The sequence below is a fragment of the Paramisgurnus dabryanus genome, chromosome 23, assembly GCF_030506205.2.
Source record: "Paramisgurnus dabryanus chromosome 23, PD_genome_1.1, whole genome shotgun sequence".
NCBI classification, from domain to species: Eukaryota; Metazoa; Chordata; class Actinopteri; order Cypriniformes; family Cobitidae; genus Paramisgurnus; species Paramisgurnus dabryanus.
The window spans coordinates 22,313,727-22,328,625 of NC_133359.1; the positions used below are offsets into that span (position 1 = coordinate 22,313,727).

At 38.6% G+C, this 14,899-nt stretch overlaps 1 protein-coding gene across 2 annotated transcripts in view; it reads right to left on the bottom strand.

Moving 5' to 3' along the window:
* The window catches only part of plxnb2b (plexin b2b), a 267,094-nt gene that overhangs the window by 151,850 nt on the left and 100,345 nt on the right, over positions 1 to 14,899 (bottom strand). For both annotated transcript variants that reach the window (XM_073813241.1, XM_065291414.2), the window contains one exon: positions 11,564 to 11,723. The gene's annotated coding sequence lies outside the window, so the exon portion shown is untranslated. The remainder of the gene's footprint in view (positions 1 to 11,563; positions 11,724 to 14,899) is intronic.

The following is a 14,899-nucleotide window of genomic DNA, read 5'->3' on the forward strand; positions in this document are numbered from 1 at the left end:
TTACTGATGTTAATTTGGATTTTTTCTCTTGCTGATCCAGGCAGTTTTTGCTGTTGTTGTTATAAAAGATGCATTTAGTTTTGTTGCTCCTGTGTAGGTTGTCAATTCAGCAGAAAAGTTTGCTGTTCTCGCTGTTTACAGACAGAGCGCACGTGAACGCGCCGATGACGTATGGTATCTGCGTGGACTCGCTGCGCGGTGGGAATTCAAATTACGCTTACGTATGAGGGACATAAAAGGAAACATCCGTTCGGACCGAAATCTATGATTTGTTGAACATTTTTTGGTTCTACGCCTTTCACAGATGACATAAATTTTTACAAATACATTTAAACAACTTAACACAGTGATTGCTATCAGGATGTGAGGAGACTTTTAACCAGCATAACTAAAAATGTTTCAGGATCAAATCTGTTACCCTACCTTTAATCTCGTGAATCTTAGATCTCATCGCACGAGATCTCGTCACACCCCTATTGGTACCTAAAAAAAGTATTGGGTACTTAGTACTGTACACAGTGGAAAAGCCTCCAAAAATAAGTTGGCCTGACCAAAACTGTGGGATACTATGTGATGGAAACCGCCGTTGGTGTGTTGTCTCTAAACTAACACTGATGTGTTGTTTTTAAACATCTATTCTAACTGTGGGTTCACACCAGACGCGAGTACAACGATTTGCGCGAGTAGATTACATACATAGTCAATGTAAAGACGTGATCAGACGCGTCCTCGCGTGAGGCAATGCGAATGATGCAATATAGGCGGCACGTTGGCCGTGAAAACGCACTATTCGCCTCAAATGCGTCTTCGCCCAAGGTTAAAATATTCAACTTGAGAGAAAAATTAGCATGACACGAAGTTAAATCCTGTGAGTAATCTATAGCAAGTAACGCAATGCCCCACGTTTGGTGTGTACGTAGCATAAGAGTGTAGACGCGAATAAAGCATTGAGCATGAGTGATTTACATGTTAAGTCAATGCAAAGATGCAGCGCGAATGACGCAACGTGAATTGAGTGCTTAGAATGTGATTCGCGCAAGTTGAAAAATCTGAAGTTTGGCAGATATTCGGGCAGCGTTACCAATTTAGGAGTTTGCTCTAGTAGTATCAAGATTATGAAGTAGCGAGCGGAGGCAGAAATACGAAACAACTATGGAGGACAAAATCATTGTCGCTGTATGTGGACACCCGGAGCTGTAAGACACATCTTCGTACTTTTATAGAAAATGGAATAAAATAGATTTTGCTTGGAAGAAAGTTAGTGAGGAGGTCGAACAATCTGGTAAGTTGTAAAAAATGCTCTTCGCAACAAGACTGGAGCCGCCTGCCTGGCAGAAGCCCCTGCCATGATGTGAATTTAATGCGCAAATGACATAAATTGTATGCACAAATAACTGGAATGACAAAATTTCACGTGCGAAAGCCTCAAACTACGCGTGCATAGCACAATTTATTTGCTTTATTTGCATCTGATTTGAGTAAGACTTTTTCACAATCCTGTATAAGAGTTGATAAAAGACTTCTAATGTAAAACTTTCACATTTACACAAAGACAGCTATGTGTGAATCATGAGGACTTCTCATCTTCTAAGCAAGTGGTTCTTAGCTAGAATACACTGCATCAGGAGCCAATCAAAAGTCTGGTTTGTAAGATCAGATCCAAATCTACCTTTAGACACACACCAATCCCAAAATCCAAGACAGTGTTGTTCATTCATTCGTACAACAGAGACACTTCCAAAAACGTCCCAGTTTCTAAAATGTCACATTTTCTTCCAGTTCAGTCTAGAACCACAAAACAGCCTAACATGTTTTATGAGGTGTGAAGATACAGGGCCCGGGAGGGCTCTCACTGTCTCTCTTTCTTCTTCTCTTTCTGTGTGTAGAGCGACAGCAGTATGACAGAACCTACTGGAGCTTTACTTGCCTCCATTACAGCAGAACATTCAGCACTGTCAGTCCTGTGAACCCTCGACTGAAACCAACAAAAGCGATTTCGGTCACACTGATAAATGACAACTAAACCCACTGTCAGCGTTTGTTATCCATCTTGGGAAATTTCTCGGACTGTGGTTTAAAAATGAGGTTCTGTTATCAAAAAACCCATATCTCATATCAATCCATCTTCAAGACCAAAGCCTGGTTAGAGGCAGTTCTCACAGAAAGCTTAACATCTACATTATAATAATATTCAGTGGGAGATTTTATCTGAGAGTTTCGAGTATTTTCGAGTTTTAAGCAACTGAAAAACTGACTTGCTTAACAAATCTTTATCTTCTGCTTACTGCCAATCATTGAGGCTTCCAGACGTTCTCATCATCTGTTTATTAATTCGTACACAGCACATCAGAGCAAGACAACAACTTGTTCAAACAGTCACAGCTGTCTGTTTCTGAAGAACGACTCATGTTCCAGTTGGTGAAAATTGATGAAGTCAACAATCTCTAAACTAAGGGTATTAAAAATTAAAAAAAATTAAATGTTCAGAAAAGGTTCCAGTAGTCTGATACCATACACAAACCTTGCAATGAGAACTGTTGCAAGTACTACGACACTATAGACGGTTTCATTGGATACACGTGCGGGGATGTGATTACGCATCTAAGCGTAACTGAACTTCCGGTCTCTGTATGTTTAAAGGGGCCATGTCACAAGACATTTTAAAATGTCAAATAAATCTTTAGTGTCCCCAGAGTACACATGTGAAGTTTTAGCTCAAAATACCATACAGATAATATATTAATAATATGTTAAAATTGACACTTTGTAGGTGTGAGCAAAAATGTGCCGTTTTGGGTGTGTCCTTTAAAATGCAAATGAGCTGATGAAATTCAAACACTGATTGCAATGATGGTGGTTTGTTGCAATTGAAACTCAATTGTGCTGTGAATTATTTTCTCTCTCTCTCTCTTTCTCTCTGCATTAAATGGCAGTGCTGTGGTTGGATAGTGCAGATTAAGGGGTGGTATTATTATAATAAGATCTCCTTATGACATCACAAGGAGAGCTAAATTTCAATGACCTATTTTTTCACATGCTTGCAGAGAATGGTTTACCAAAACGAAATTACTGTTATGATCTTTCTCACATTTTCTAGGTTAATACAAGCACTGGGAACCCAATTATAGCACTTAAACATAAAAAAGTCAGATTTCCATGCCATGGCCCCTTTAATGGTCTGACTAGTGTCTAAACTGAACTCTCGAACAAATACCTAGTTGAAAATAACAAATGTTTTGCTTTCCTAAAGACAGGGGAAGACCGCTATTTGATGGGAGGTTTGGCAGCCGATATTTAGTTAAGATTGTATACATTATATAGTACACATTTTACACAGTAACGTTAGCTAAGTGTAGTTTTATATGCTTTAGCTATGATTTGAACTAAGGTAATCTACTTGTTGTTTATTTAGCTTGCTATCAGAAATAAACTACTCTAAAAGCACTTTGTTGTTATTGATTCTTTGCAGAGTTTACCGAAAGTTACGTTTGTTCCACGAAAGCCGTTTGTTTATGTTGTTACTGATGAAACCATCGATAGGAGAAACTTTTATACTCTCAAAGCCATTAAAGAACCTTCTAAATGACTAGGATACTATGAAAGAAATAGGGATGTAGCGTTATATCATCCTTTAATGAGTATGGGTAGAACTATTGGCCAATTGTTTAACTCTTTCACCGCCGGCGTTTTTAAAAAAGTTGCCAGCCAGCGCCAGCGTTTTTCATGATTTTCACCAAAGTTTAATGCCTTCCAGAAAATGTTCTTCTTTAAATATATAAACATACAATATACCAAATGAAAGAACAGACCCTCTGCTTTCAAAAAAAAAAAAAAAAAAAACGTTTCATCCTACCTTCAGTGGTTCTTTTGTAATCAGGTTTTGAATATGGGTAGGTTTCTGCAAAAACACCATATTTTGAGCAAAAAGCAGAGATAATTCCATTTTTGTGACGGACTTTTCATAGAGATCCCATTCAGAGCGATCTTTAAAACAGACACGGACATGCAGCCGCTTGCCATAGGGCAATACTTCCGGGTTTAAAAAGTTGCAGAAGCCACCTGGTGGATAATAGCGGTATTGCGGAAAGACGGAAAATCTCGACATTGGCGGGGAAGCGTTTTCTCTTAATTGACGAGCTATCTCAATGGCGGTGAAAGAGTTAAAAACAGCCATTGATATCTAAAATTTTGGTATTGGTTCATAATGACAACAGTGTTTCACTTTGTACGCTATGCACTTCAACGATCTCACAACATCATAATTTGAACAAAAAATAAAAAACAAAATTAATCCTTATCGGTATCGACAGATGTCATTCTAAATAAATGATTATCTGTATCGGCACAGATATTTTGTATCGGTGCATCCTTAGAAAGAACCTTTTTAAGTATCTACAAGCTTAAATGTAAAGTTCATACAGAGGGTTCTTCGCAGTGATGCCATAGTAAAACCCATTTTGTTCCCCAAGAACCTTTTAGTCAATGTTCCTAAAGGAACCATAACTTTTTGTTAAAGGTCCGGTTCTTTCTGTGTTTTGGAAGCTTTGATTGTGTTTACAGTGCGCAATATAACATGTGTTCATGTTTCATGTGTACTTTTTTATTTTTCAAAAAAATTTACTTCTCTGCATAGACAGTTTCAGCAGTAACAACATAAACAAGTGGCTTTCATTCAGTTTATTTATATAACAAGCAAACTAAACAACACGTAGATTACCTAGAAAACCAAAACATTTGTTATTTTCTACGAGGTATTTGTTCAAGAGTTAATTTTAGCAACTGGTCGGAGCATTAAAAAAGCTGAAACCGGAAGTAAAGTTCGGACCAGACGCGTATGGCTTCACCGCACGTGCGTCCGATGAAACCATCTATAGCGCTGTTTTCACTGTCCTCAAAACAGGCTGATGTCTTCCTTGTTCTATGAAGTCCCTCCTTCAGAAATATGTATCGAGTTCTGATTGTGTAGTTTGTTTAGTGTGTTGTGATTCGATAGCAGCTTAGCTTGCCGTTAGCTTAGCTGGCGACTGACGTATTCCTGTGGGCGGAGTTTAGTCAGAAAACTGTTCTAGTGACGTCATTAAATGAGGAAGTAAGGGCTGTAGTCAAAACCGACCGTTCGCTGTAGGCTTTGAAAGGTGAAATCTGTTAAAGAAAATATATCGCCTGGCAGTGAACTTTGAGCTTTATAATTTTACAGGTATTAGTTATGCTCCAACAGCAACATTACACACTAACTAAAGTTTGAAAAATGGGATGAGGAAGAACGTGACCTTTAAGAAATTTTGTAATTTTAACAGGAAACAATGTAAAAATGTTCATTAATTTAACTCTGAATAACCTTGACATACAGTATACAGTTAAAAAACGTTAAAAGATTTAAAGAAACTTCACATACAATTTTATGATGAAAAAAGTTAAAAGTACGGTTTTTGGAGTAAAATTCATGAATTACCATACATTTTATGGTGAATATCTCTTCATATTTCCAAATGGATTATACATGTACCTTAACGGTAAAATATTGTTAAAATTATGTTTTATGTTTAAAGGTGGGGTGCATGATTTTTGAAAAACACTTTGGAAAAAGGAGTTGGGCCGAGTACCAAAACACACTTGTAGCCAATCAGCAGTAAGGGGGGCGTGTCTACTAAATTACATCAATGCCTGGATTGCGTATGTGCAGGGTGGGTCTATCAAAAGAAGGTCTATAATCTATTGGGGTAGGGGCATGTTTGTTTAGGTGATTTTAAATATCAACATTGGCTTTCAAAGATCATGCACCCTGCCTGTAAGTCACTGTATAATTTCAGTGAAAACATTAAAAGGACGCTCTCACAAGTGTGACTCTTTACATTTGTAATATTTAATTTCAATAGTTAATTATATAAGTTTCCTCTTATATGCTTTACCAGTTACATACATTAGGGGCATTTAGGTAACATTTGAATGTTTGTGGAAGGTATAAAACCAAATATTTTATGAAGCTTAAATGGATACTTAACTCTCCAGTTCTTTCAAACCTGTATGCATTCCTTTGTTCTGCTCAACACTAATGAAGATATTTGTTATCAAAAGAAGTTTTTTTCATTTTAGATGAACTATGCCTTCAATTTTTAAGAGCGTATGATGCCACATAAGAATCATGCTTAAACTGCTTTGGTGGAACCTTAAACAAATTGCAGTGAATGTCCACTTGAACTAGTTTATCTTCTAGTGTTTTACTAGATAACAGATTTGCATTCATATAAAAGAACTTGAGAACCCTAGAAAGCTCTAAAAGACTCAGGAATGAAACTAAGATGCCGCAATGAACCATTAAAAGTAATTGTGTGTTTTCTGCATCACTGTCAGCACTGTGTCACAAACATGTCAACCTTCCTCTCTTCCACTGTTTGTCAAACTGGAAGCCCCACCCTAAAGTCACTTCCACCGAGCCTCTCGTAAACAAAGCATTGTCTTCAAAAACCACCAAACCACAATGTATACAATACTGTACATCCGTCTACCGATGATTTACTTCTCTTTGCAAAATTATACACTGGGATTTCACAAAGTGCTTTAAGAGTAAAAACATTCGGGAACGAAAACAAAAAAATAAAAGGTTTGAAATATCTTCAAAACATCACATGGAGACGCTAAAAGCATGTTAATGCTAAACCTCAGCGGGCCTGAATTCATATCAGGGTAAAGAGCGAGAAAGCAAGATTAACAGAAAGAAATCAGAACAGACGTCTGGAGAAATGAGAACATGATGAATGAGACTGAAGCGACTGAGAAGGTCTGGGTGCTGCTGGAAACAGATCGAACCGCAAAGAAAAAATCAATTGCTGATACCCGAAATGACCAAACATATCGACGGCTGAAGAGATTAGCTGGAGTCAAGCCTCTATACGTGTGTGTCTGCTGTTTTCAAAACCGCTGCGGGCCTGAACGCTTCGGGCGCAGAGATAATCATTTACAGTTTTAAAACAAATGACAGTAATTAAATCCTAGTTTTCTCTTTTGTTAAACACAGGGCTGATTGAATTCGCTCCAAAGAACAGTCAAGAACACAGTTTGGAGTGCTGGAGACCTCCGGTCCTAATCTCTGCACGCCTCTAATCAAAATCACTTCAATTCGCTGCTTTTAATAAAAGCCTTGTTTTTACCGACCGTGACTCAGAGGAAGTACAGAAGAGAAGAGGATTAAAACTGACTTATTTATACTTACACGATGAAATTCGCTTCTGAAACTTTCACACGATGAAGATCACATGACAAGCAAGCTTTTAACTGCCACCCCTGAGCATTAACCAAACCACAACACCAAAAAAATATAGACGGTTTCAGCAGTAACAACATAAACAAACAGCTTTTGTGGGACAAACGTAACTTCCGGTAAACTCAGCAAATTACCTTAGTTCAAATCAAACTACACTGATCTAACGTTACTGTGTAAAATTAATGTATACAATGTTAACTACAGATCGGCTGCCAAACTTCCCTTCACGTAGCGTTGATTCATGATCGCCGTCTCCCCTCGTCTTAAGGAATCCAAAACATTTTCGATGAGTTATTTGTTCCAAATTTCAGTTTAGCCATTATCTAGGCCATTAAACAAACAAAGACCGGAGGTTACGTTTCGTCCAGATGCGTAAACATGACAACGTCAAAACCGTCTATAGTCCATTTATGCATGTAGTTAAGGGTCTGTTTTCAATGCGCGTGATGCAATTTTCGTCATCTAAAGAGTCTGCGCTAACTGTACGCGCACCGCACGATTTTTGAAACCACGCGTACATTGTACGGTTAGGTCGCACAAGCGCCTTCAGAAGAATGTAGTATGTAGCCCAGGAGATAGGTTGCGCTTGGTTGCAATACGCATGCATCGAATGTCTGTGTAAACGTTTTTGTACGCGTACACTTAAAAAAACTACACAAAATTCTGTAAATATATAAACATACAAATATATCAAATGAAAGAACAGACCCTCTGCCTTCAAACAAAAAACAAACAAAACAGGGAAAAAGTTTCATCCTATCTTTATATGTTCTCTATTTATAAACTTTTAAATATGGGTAGATTTCTTTAAAAATACAAATTTTTTAGCAAAAAGCTGAAATAATTGCATTTTTTTGTAAAGAAATTTTGTTAGAGATCAGATTCAGAACAAAGATCAAACCAAACACAGAATTTAAAATGGAATAAATTCGTTTTTGCATCAGTTTTTTATAAATTGGGTAACAGCGCCATCTACTGTAGTAATAGCGGAATTACATATTACTGTAAAAACTCATAGCGTCATTGGCAGGGAAATGTTTTCTCTTAATTGACGAAATAACTCGTCAATGGCGGGGAAAGAGTTAAGGAAGATTTGATGATGAAAACAGTAAAGGCATGTTTATATGAAAATGGGAAATGTAAAAATATTTTATCAGATGTGCCTTTCGTTTACACGGTGACAGTGTTTTTGGGGCTTAAAAACGCAAAAAAGTGAAACCACCCTCCAGAGTGGAAATCTTAAAAACGATCGTCCCTCACGTTCCCGTCTAAAGGGTAAAAACGCAAAAGTCTGCTCATGGTGGCTTTCGTCGCATATGCATTTACGTCACAGGCATACGCCAGGTCAGGAAAATAACAACAAACATGTCAGATTATCTCCATACTTCGGACCTTCAAGTTGCCATAGCAGCTCTGATAAATATACAAGAGTCTTTCCAGCTTTTATACGAAATATTCACAGCTAGTATTACTGATCAGAGAAGGCGCATTAATTACCTCCATCAAATTTTTGATGCGCCAATTCGTCGGCGGCAAACCAGACGGCTTTGGGCGAGAACTGGGAGAACAAGGAAGAAGGTTGTCCGCAGGCGCGCGGACTTGGTGATGTTGTGTGTCAGTGCTTCATATTGCCACCTAGCCACCTGGAGGGCATACTACATTGAATATCACACATTTTTGCATCATTGTATGCACGCAGATTTCCTCCTCAATACGCTTGAATAAACGCGGAATAAAAAGTGATAATGCAACGCCACTTTCGCGTTTTCTTTCCAGACCGTTTCCATTTAAACGTAATTCTGCAAAAAATTACCAAAAACTATAAACTGAGAAATGATAAGTTATATATAGTTACATTTCAGCTTCTTGGCTGATTTACATCCAAAATTTACTAAAGAAATATATATAAAATATTAATTTAGTAAAAAAAATTATGTATATCCAAAAGCAATTTATATTTGTTTGCAAAGCCAAACACTTAAACACAAGATATTCGATCAAATATGAAAGCCAAATTTAGCCAAGTCTGTGTGGGTGGTTGTTTAAATACATTGTCTTGTACTGCATATAAAAGATATATACATTTAAATAAATATAAATGGGGCTCGGTGGTGATATGACATACCGATTACCAAGACAAATGTTTATGTGAAAATGGCACAAGACAAACTACAGTCCTACAGTCAGCACTGAGAAATATTCTCCTCTACATTGTACACACAACAACTGAACAACACCCGAGAGCTAAGACAGATTTCAGACTCACATCATGTCTGAAGTGTTTGTTTTTTTGCCCTTGACACTACCTGAGAAACACCTGCAGTCTTGCAACATGCTGTCTGATGCAAAAATCTTGTGCTTTCTTTTCAAAACCAGCTACCTAATTCAGCCCGTATCTCTACAAATATAAAACAAAACCCAGCACACGCAAGCTTATATCAAAAACAAATGATATGAGCAGGTATGCGGGAGCCAAACAAAGATTTCTCATTTCCTCTGAGACGTGATCACTGCCGGAGAGATTCCTGTGACCTCCGGTGAGGCGGGCGAGCGGCACTTGCGATCAATAAACAAAATCCCCACGTGGTCTCTGCGGACATCTGTTTGGACAGGTGTCCCGGCCCAACCTGATTAAACTGGGGCTGGAATGCTGCGCAGCGGCGGGCATCTTTAATACAACACTGAGGAAAATGAAATCTGTTGGCTAGAAGATGATGAGCAATTTGGAGTACAGTAAAGCAATAAATCACGAGAGACTTCACTAAAGTGATTTTAATGTAGGTTATATGTCCTTTAAGTCAAGCTAAACTGTGATAAAATCTTATATTATACACTGCTCCTTAGCAGTCACTAGGGTAATACCCTTTCAGAAAGTACACCTTTGCACCTAAACGGTTCATATTAGTACCTCAGAGGTACATATTAGTACTAAATGAATACCAAAATGGACCTTTATATAGTCTAATGCCCCAGTGACAGCTAGGATCCATTTTTATATTTTTTCCTGACAGTGTAGCATGGTAGGGCATGGCAATACAATAAAATACAGATATACACTCACCTAAAGGATTATTAGGAACACCTGTTCAATTTCTCATTAATGCATTTATCCAATCAACCAATCACATGGCAGTTGTTTCAATGCATTTAGTGGTGTGGTCCTGGTCAAGTCAATCTCCTGAACTCCAAACTGAATGTCAGAATGGGAAGAAAGGTGATTTAAGAAATTTTGAGTGTGGCATGGTTGTTGGTGCCAGACAGGCTGGTCTGAGTATTTCACAATCTGCTCAGTTACTGGGATTTTCACGCACAACCACTTCTAGGGTTTACAAAGAATGTTGTAAAAAACATCCAGTATTCAGAAGTCCTGTGGGCGAAAATGCCTTGTTGATGCTAGAGGTCAGAGGAGAATGTGCCGACTGATTCAAGCTGATAGAAGCACAACTTTGACTGAAATAACCACTCGTTACAACCGAGGTATGCAGCAAAGCATTTGTGAAGCCACAACACGCACAACCTTGAGGTGGATGTGCTACAACAGCAGAAGACCCCACCGGGTACCACTCATCTCCACTACAAATAGGAAAAGAGGCTACAATTTGCATGAGCTCACCAAAATTGGACAGTTGAAGACTGGAAAAATGTTGCCTGGCCTGATGAGTCTCGATTTCTGTTGAGACATTCAGATGGTAGAGTCAAAATTTAGCGTAAACAGAATGAGAACATGGATCCATCATGCCTTGTTACCACTGTGCAGGCTGGGGTGGTGGTGTAATGGTGTGGGGGATGTTTTCTTGGCACACTTTAAGCCCCTTAGTGCCAATTGGGCATTGTTTAAATGCCACAGCCTAACTGAGCATTGTTTCTGACCATGTCCATCTCTTTATGACCACCATGTACCCATCCTTTGATGGCTACTTTCAGCAGGATAATGCACCATGTCACAAAGCTCGAATCATTTCAAATTGGTTTCTTGAACATCACAATGAGTTCACTGTACTAAAATGGCCCCCACAGTCACCGGATCTCAACCCAATAGAGCATCTTTGGGATGTGGTGGAACGGGAGCTTCGTGCCCTGGATGTGCATCCCACAAATCTTCATCAACTGCAAGATGCTATCCTATCAATATGGGCCAACATTTCTAAAGAATGCTTTCAGCACCTTGTTGAATCAATGCCAAGGCAGTTCTGAACGCGAAAAGGGGTCAAACACAGTATTAGTATGGTGTTCCTAATAATCCTTTAGGTGAGTGTATGTAATTAAAGTAAGAAAAATGGGTAACATAGTCCATCAGCTTACCTGTCTGCTGTGTACTGTGCTTTAATGGGATGTAGCAATGTGGCGCATTAATACACAACCGAGGAGAAGATGTGGCCTCACTGTTTCCGACGTGATGTGCCGTGAAGTTGGCTTCACCCAACTCGTATTGCGGCCCTGTCCTTTCCTCTTCTGACTATTCCTATCAATAAAAGAATCAAAAGAGGCAAATGTAATAAACAAATATACACATGTCATATATCAGCAAATCCCTACATGTTTTTACACTATTTACTTCAGTGTTTGAACCACAAGCAGACCAAACGTATACAGCCCAAAGCTCATAAGTTCGATCCTCAGGGAACACACATGTTGATAGAAAGTACACTGTAAGCCGCTTTGTATTAGCTTCTGTCAATTGCACAAATGTAAATGGTCAGACCGCATTTAAAGTCTGGTTTTCATTCCTCTTGTTACTCATTTGAAGGATTTTTGCAATCCTCACAGAACGAACGGGAAGTTTGCGTGCATTAGACCTGGCAACGGGCCAAGCTCTCGATACCACCAGCGCCGATTAAAGCGCTCCCATGGCAACAAGATGAGATTGGTTTGCTCGGGCCCGGACCGTTCTGCTCGCGTCCTAATGTAAGAAGACAACTCGGAGGAATTAATTTAAGTGTCAGAGGAGGAAAAGTCAAGAAAATTTCATTTGGAGAAAAAAAAAGAAATGAAAGCCACTTTCCCCATTTCAGTTTCACTTCTCCACACAAATACCCAGATCTACAGGGCTTTGCGGACACCACTGACAGGCTGTTTCGGTCTGAAGCTACGCCAGACGGCAACAAGCTGGCATTTCTCACCGGAGACTAAGTGGTTTCATACCAGAGATGGAGAGAAAGAGATTGACAGATGACAGGGCAGAGAGAGAAAGCAAGACTTTTGAGGAGTCTCAGTAGATGTTTCGTGGGGAATCTGCTGTCTGGTTTAAGTTCTCCCATAAAGATACATGTTAGACCCTTCAAAATCTTTTAAACTTCAAAACATTGAGCTGTGACAAAACGCCAGCTGCCATAAAAAACGCTCTCATGAGCAAAACTCCCAGTCACGTTTTAAAACTGAGATTTCTTCCTCATGTTAAAACTTCAAATTAAGGATGCAAACCAATTCACATATTTCTTTGTATTTAAAGTACTCACATCACACACGTTAATAAAAATGGTCCACTGGGACAATACCCTTTAAAAAGGTACTAATGTAGGTACAGATATGTTTGTTTACATCATATATATATATATATACACACATAATAAACATATAAGTTTTATTCACAGTTAACACATATATATGTAAACAAAAACCTTTATTCTGCAATAGATTAATCGCGATTAATCGTTATTTCACCCTACTTGGGACCACTTTTTCATGATAGTGTAAATGTCTGGCGCCCTTACAAAATAAAGACCATTCTTTTTTTTAAAGTTATACTTTTTTGCCTTTATTTGATAGACAGTATTTAAGGAGACGACAGGAAAGTACAGGTTTGAGAGAGGGTGGTATGGCCCTCGAGCCGGGGGTCGAACTCGGGTCGCTGGAAGTGCGTCTGCACCATGTCAGAGCGCTGTCCAAAACACCATCGGCTCCGACAATAAAAACCATTCTTGAATAGGTTTTCCAAACACGCTCGGCATGCCAAAGCAAAAAGGCAATTTTTGTGAAAGTGCCACAGTGTTAACACCTTTCAGAGGAAATAACCTTTCAATGGATCACACAGAGCTATTAGGGGTTGTGGGTAAAATTAGCCAAATAAGCCACTAAAAAAAATAGTACACTTTTGAGACGCACTAATCCTAATGTTGCATATTATTTAGAATAGGTGGTGTGTAAAAAATGGGATTAAGTCATATATATTCATTCCCTGAGGTAAAAATATTGGACATAACAAGATTAAACACTCTGGTTTTAATGAATAGGTTAATGCTACGCTCAATATGGCCACTCTGGCGACAGAAGTCCCACCTTCAAGTTAAAAGAACCAATTATCAGTCAACAAAGACTGATGATTCTCTAGGGGAGGGGCTTTGTACAGAGTCAGTGAAAAAAAAAGTGTTTTAGTGCAAATTGAACTTAAAGGAATATTCCATATTCTCAAAAGAAAAATCCAGATAATTTACTCACCACCATGTCATCCAAAATGTTGATGTCTTTCTTTGTTCAGTCGAGAAGAAATTTGTTTTTTGAGGAAAACATTCCAGGATTTTTCTCATTTTAATGGACTTAAATAGAGCCCAACAATTAACACTTAACTCAACACGTAACAGTTTTTTTCAACGGAGTTTCAAAGGACTATAAATGATCCCAAACGAGGCATAAGGGTCTTATCTAGCGAAACGATTGTCATTTTTGACAAGAAAAATAACAAATATACACTTTTAAAGCACAACTTCTCGTCCAGATCCGGTCGTGATGCGTCAGCGTGACCCCACGCAATACGTCATGACGTCAAGAGGTCACAGAGGACGAACGCGAAACTCCGCCCCAGTGTTTACAAGTGTTGAGAAAGAGGACCATTCCTAAGTTGTTGTATGTGAAATGATACTAAATATATGTCTTTGTGTCAGTTTATTGTTTACAATGGTCCGCAAATGTGCGTTTTATTTATGTAACACGTGACCTCCCTAAGTCACTACGCATTTACGTTAGGTCGCGCTGGACCGGATCTGGACGAGAAGTTGTGCTTCTCCGTTGAAAAAAACTGTTACGTGTTGAATTAAGTGTTAATTGTTGGTGTCTATTAAAGTCCTGCAATGTTTTCCTCAAAAAACATAATTTCTTCTCGACTGAACAAAGAAAGACATCAACATTTTGGATGACATGGTGGTGAGTAAATTATCTGGATTTTTCTTTTAAGAAAATGGACTATTCCTTTAAGAAACAAAAGCTGTGGTACAGTTGATCTCCGGTTTAACGGTCAGTCGGAAATATGTTGTTCAATTGTGATTTCTGCACATGATTTTATAGATATCCGTCTTTCCCCATTCAAGTAGGACTTTAGGCTATGTTTACACGGAAACGACCTGAAAAGAAAACACAAAAGTGGTGTTGTGTTATCACTTTTTAGTCCGCGTTTATACAAGCATTTGAGGGGGAAATCTGCGTGCATATAGTAAATATGTGTGATATTCGATCGATGTAGTATGCACTCCAGGCGGCTAGGTGGCAATGTGAAGCACTGACACACAACAACGGTAATTAATGTGCCTTCTCTAATCAGTAATACTAGCTTGGCAACTTGAAGGCCCGACGTATGGAAATAATCCGACATGTTTGTTGTTATTTTCCTGAACTGGCGCATGCTTATGACATTAACGCGAATGTGAC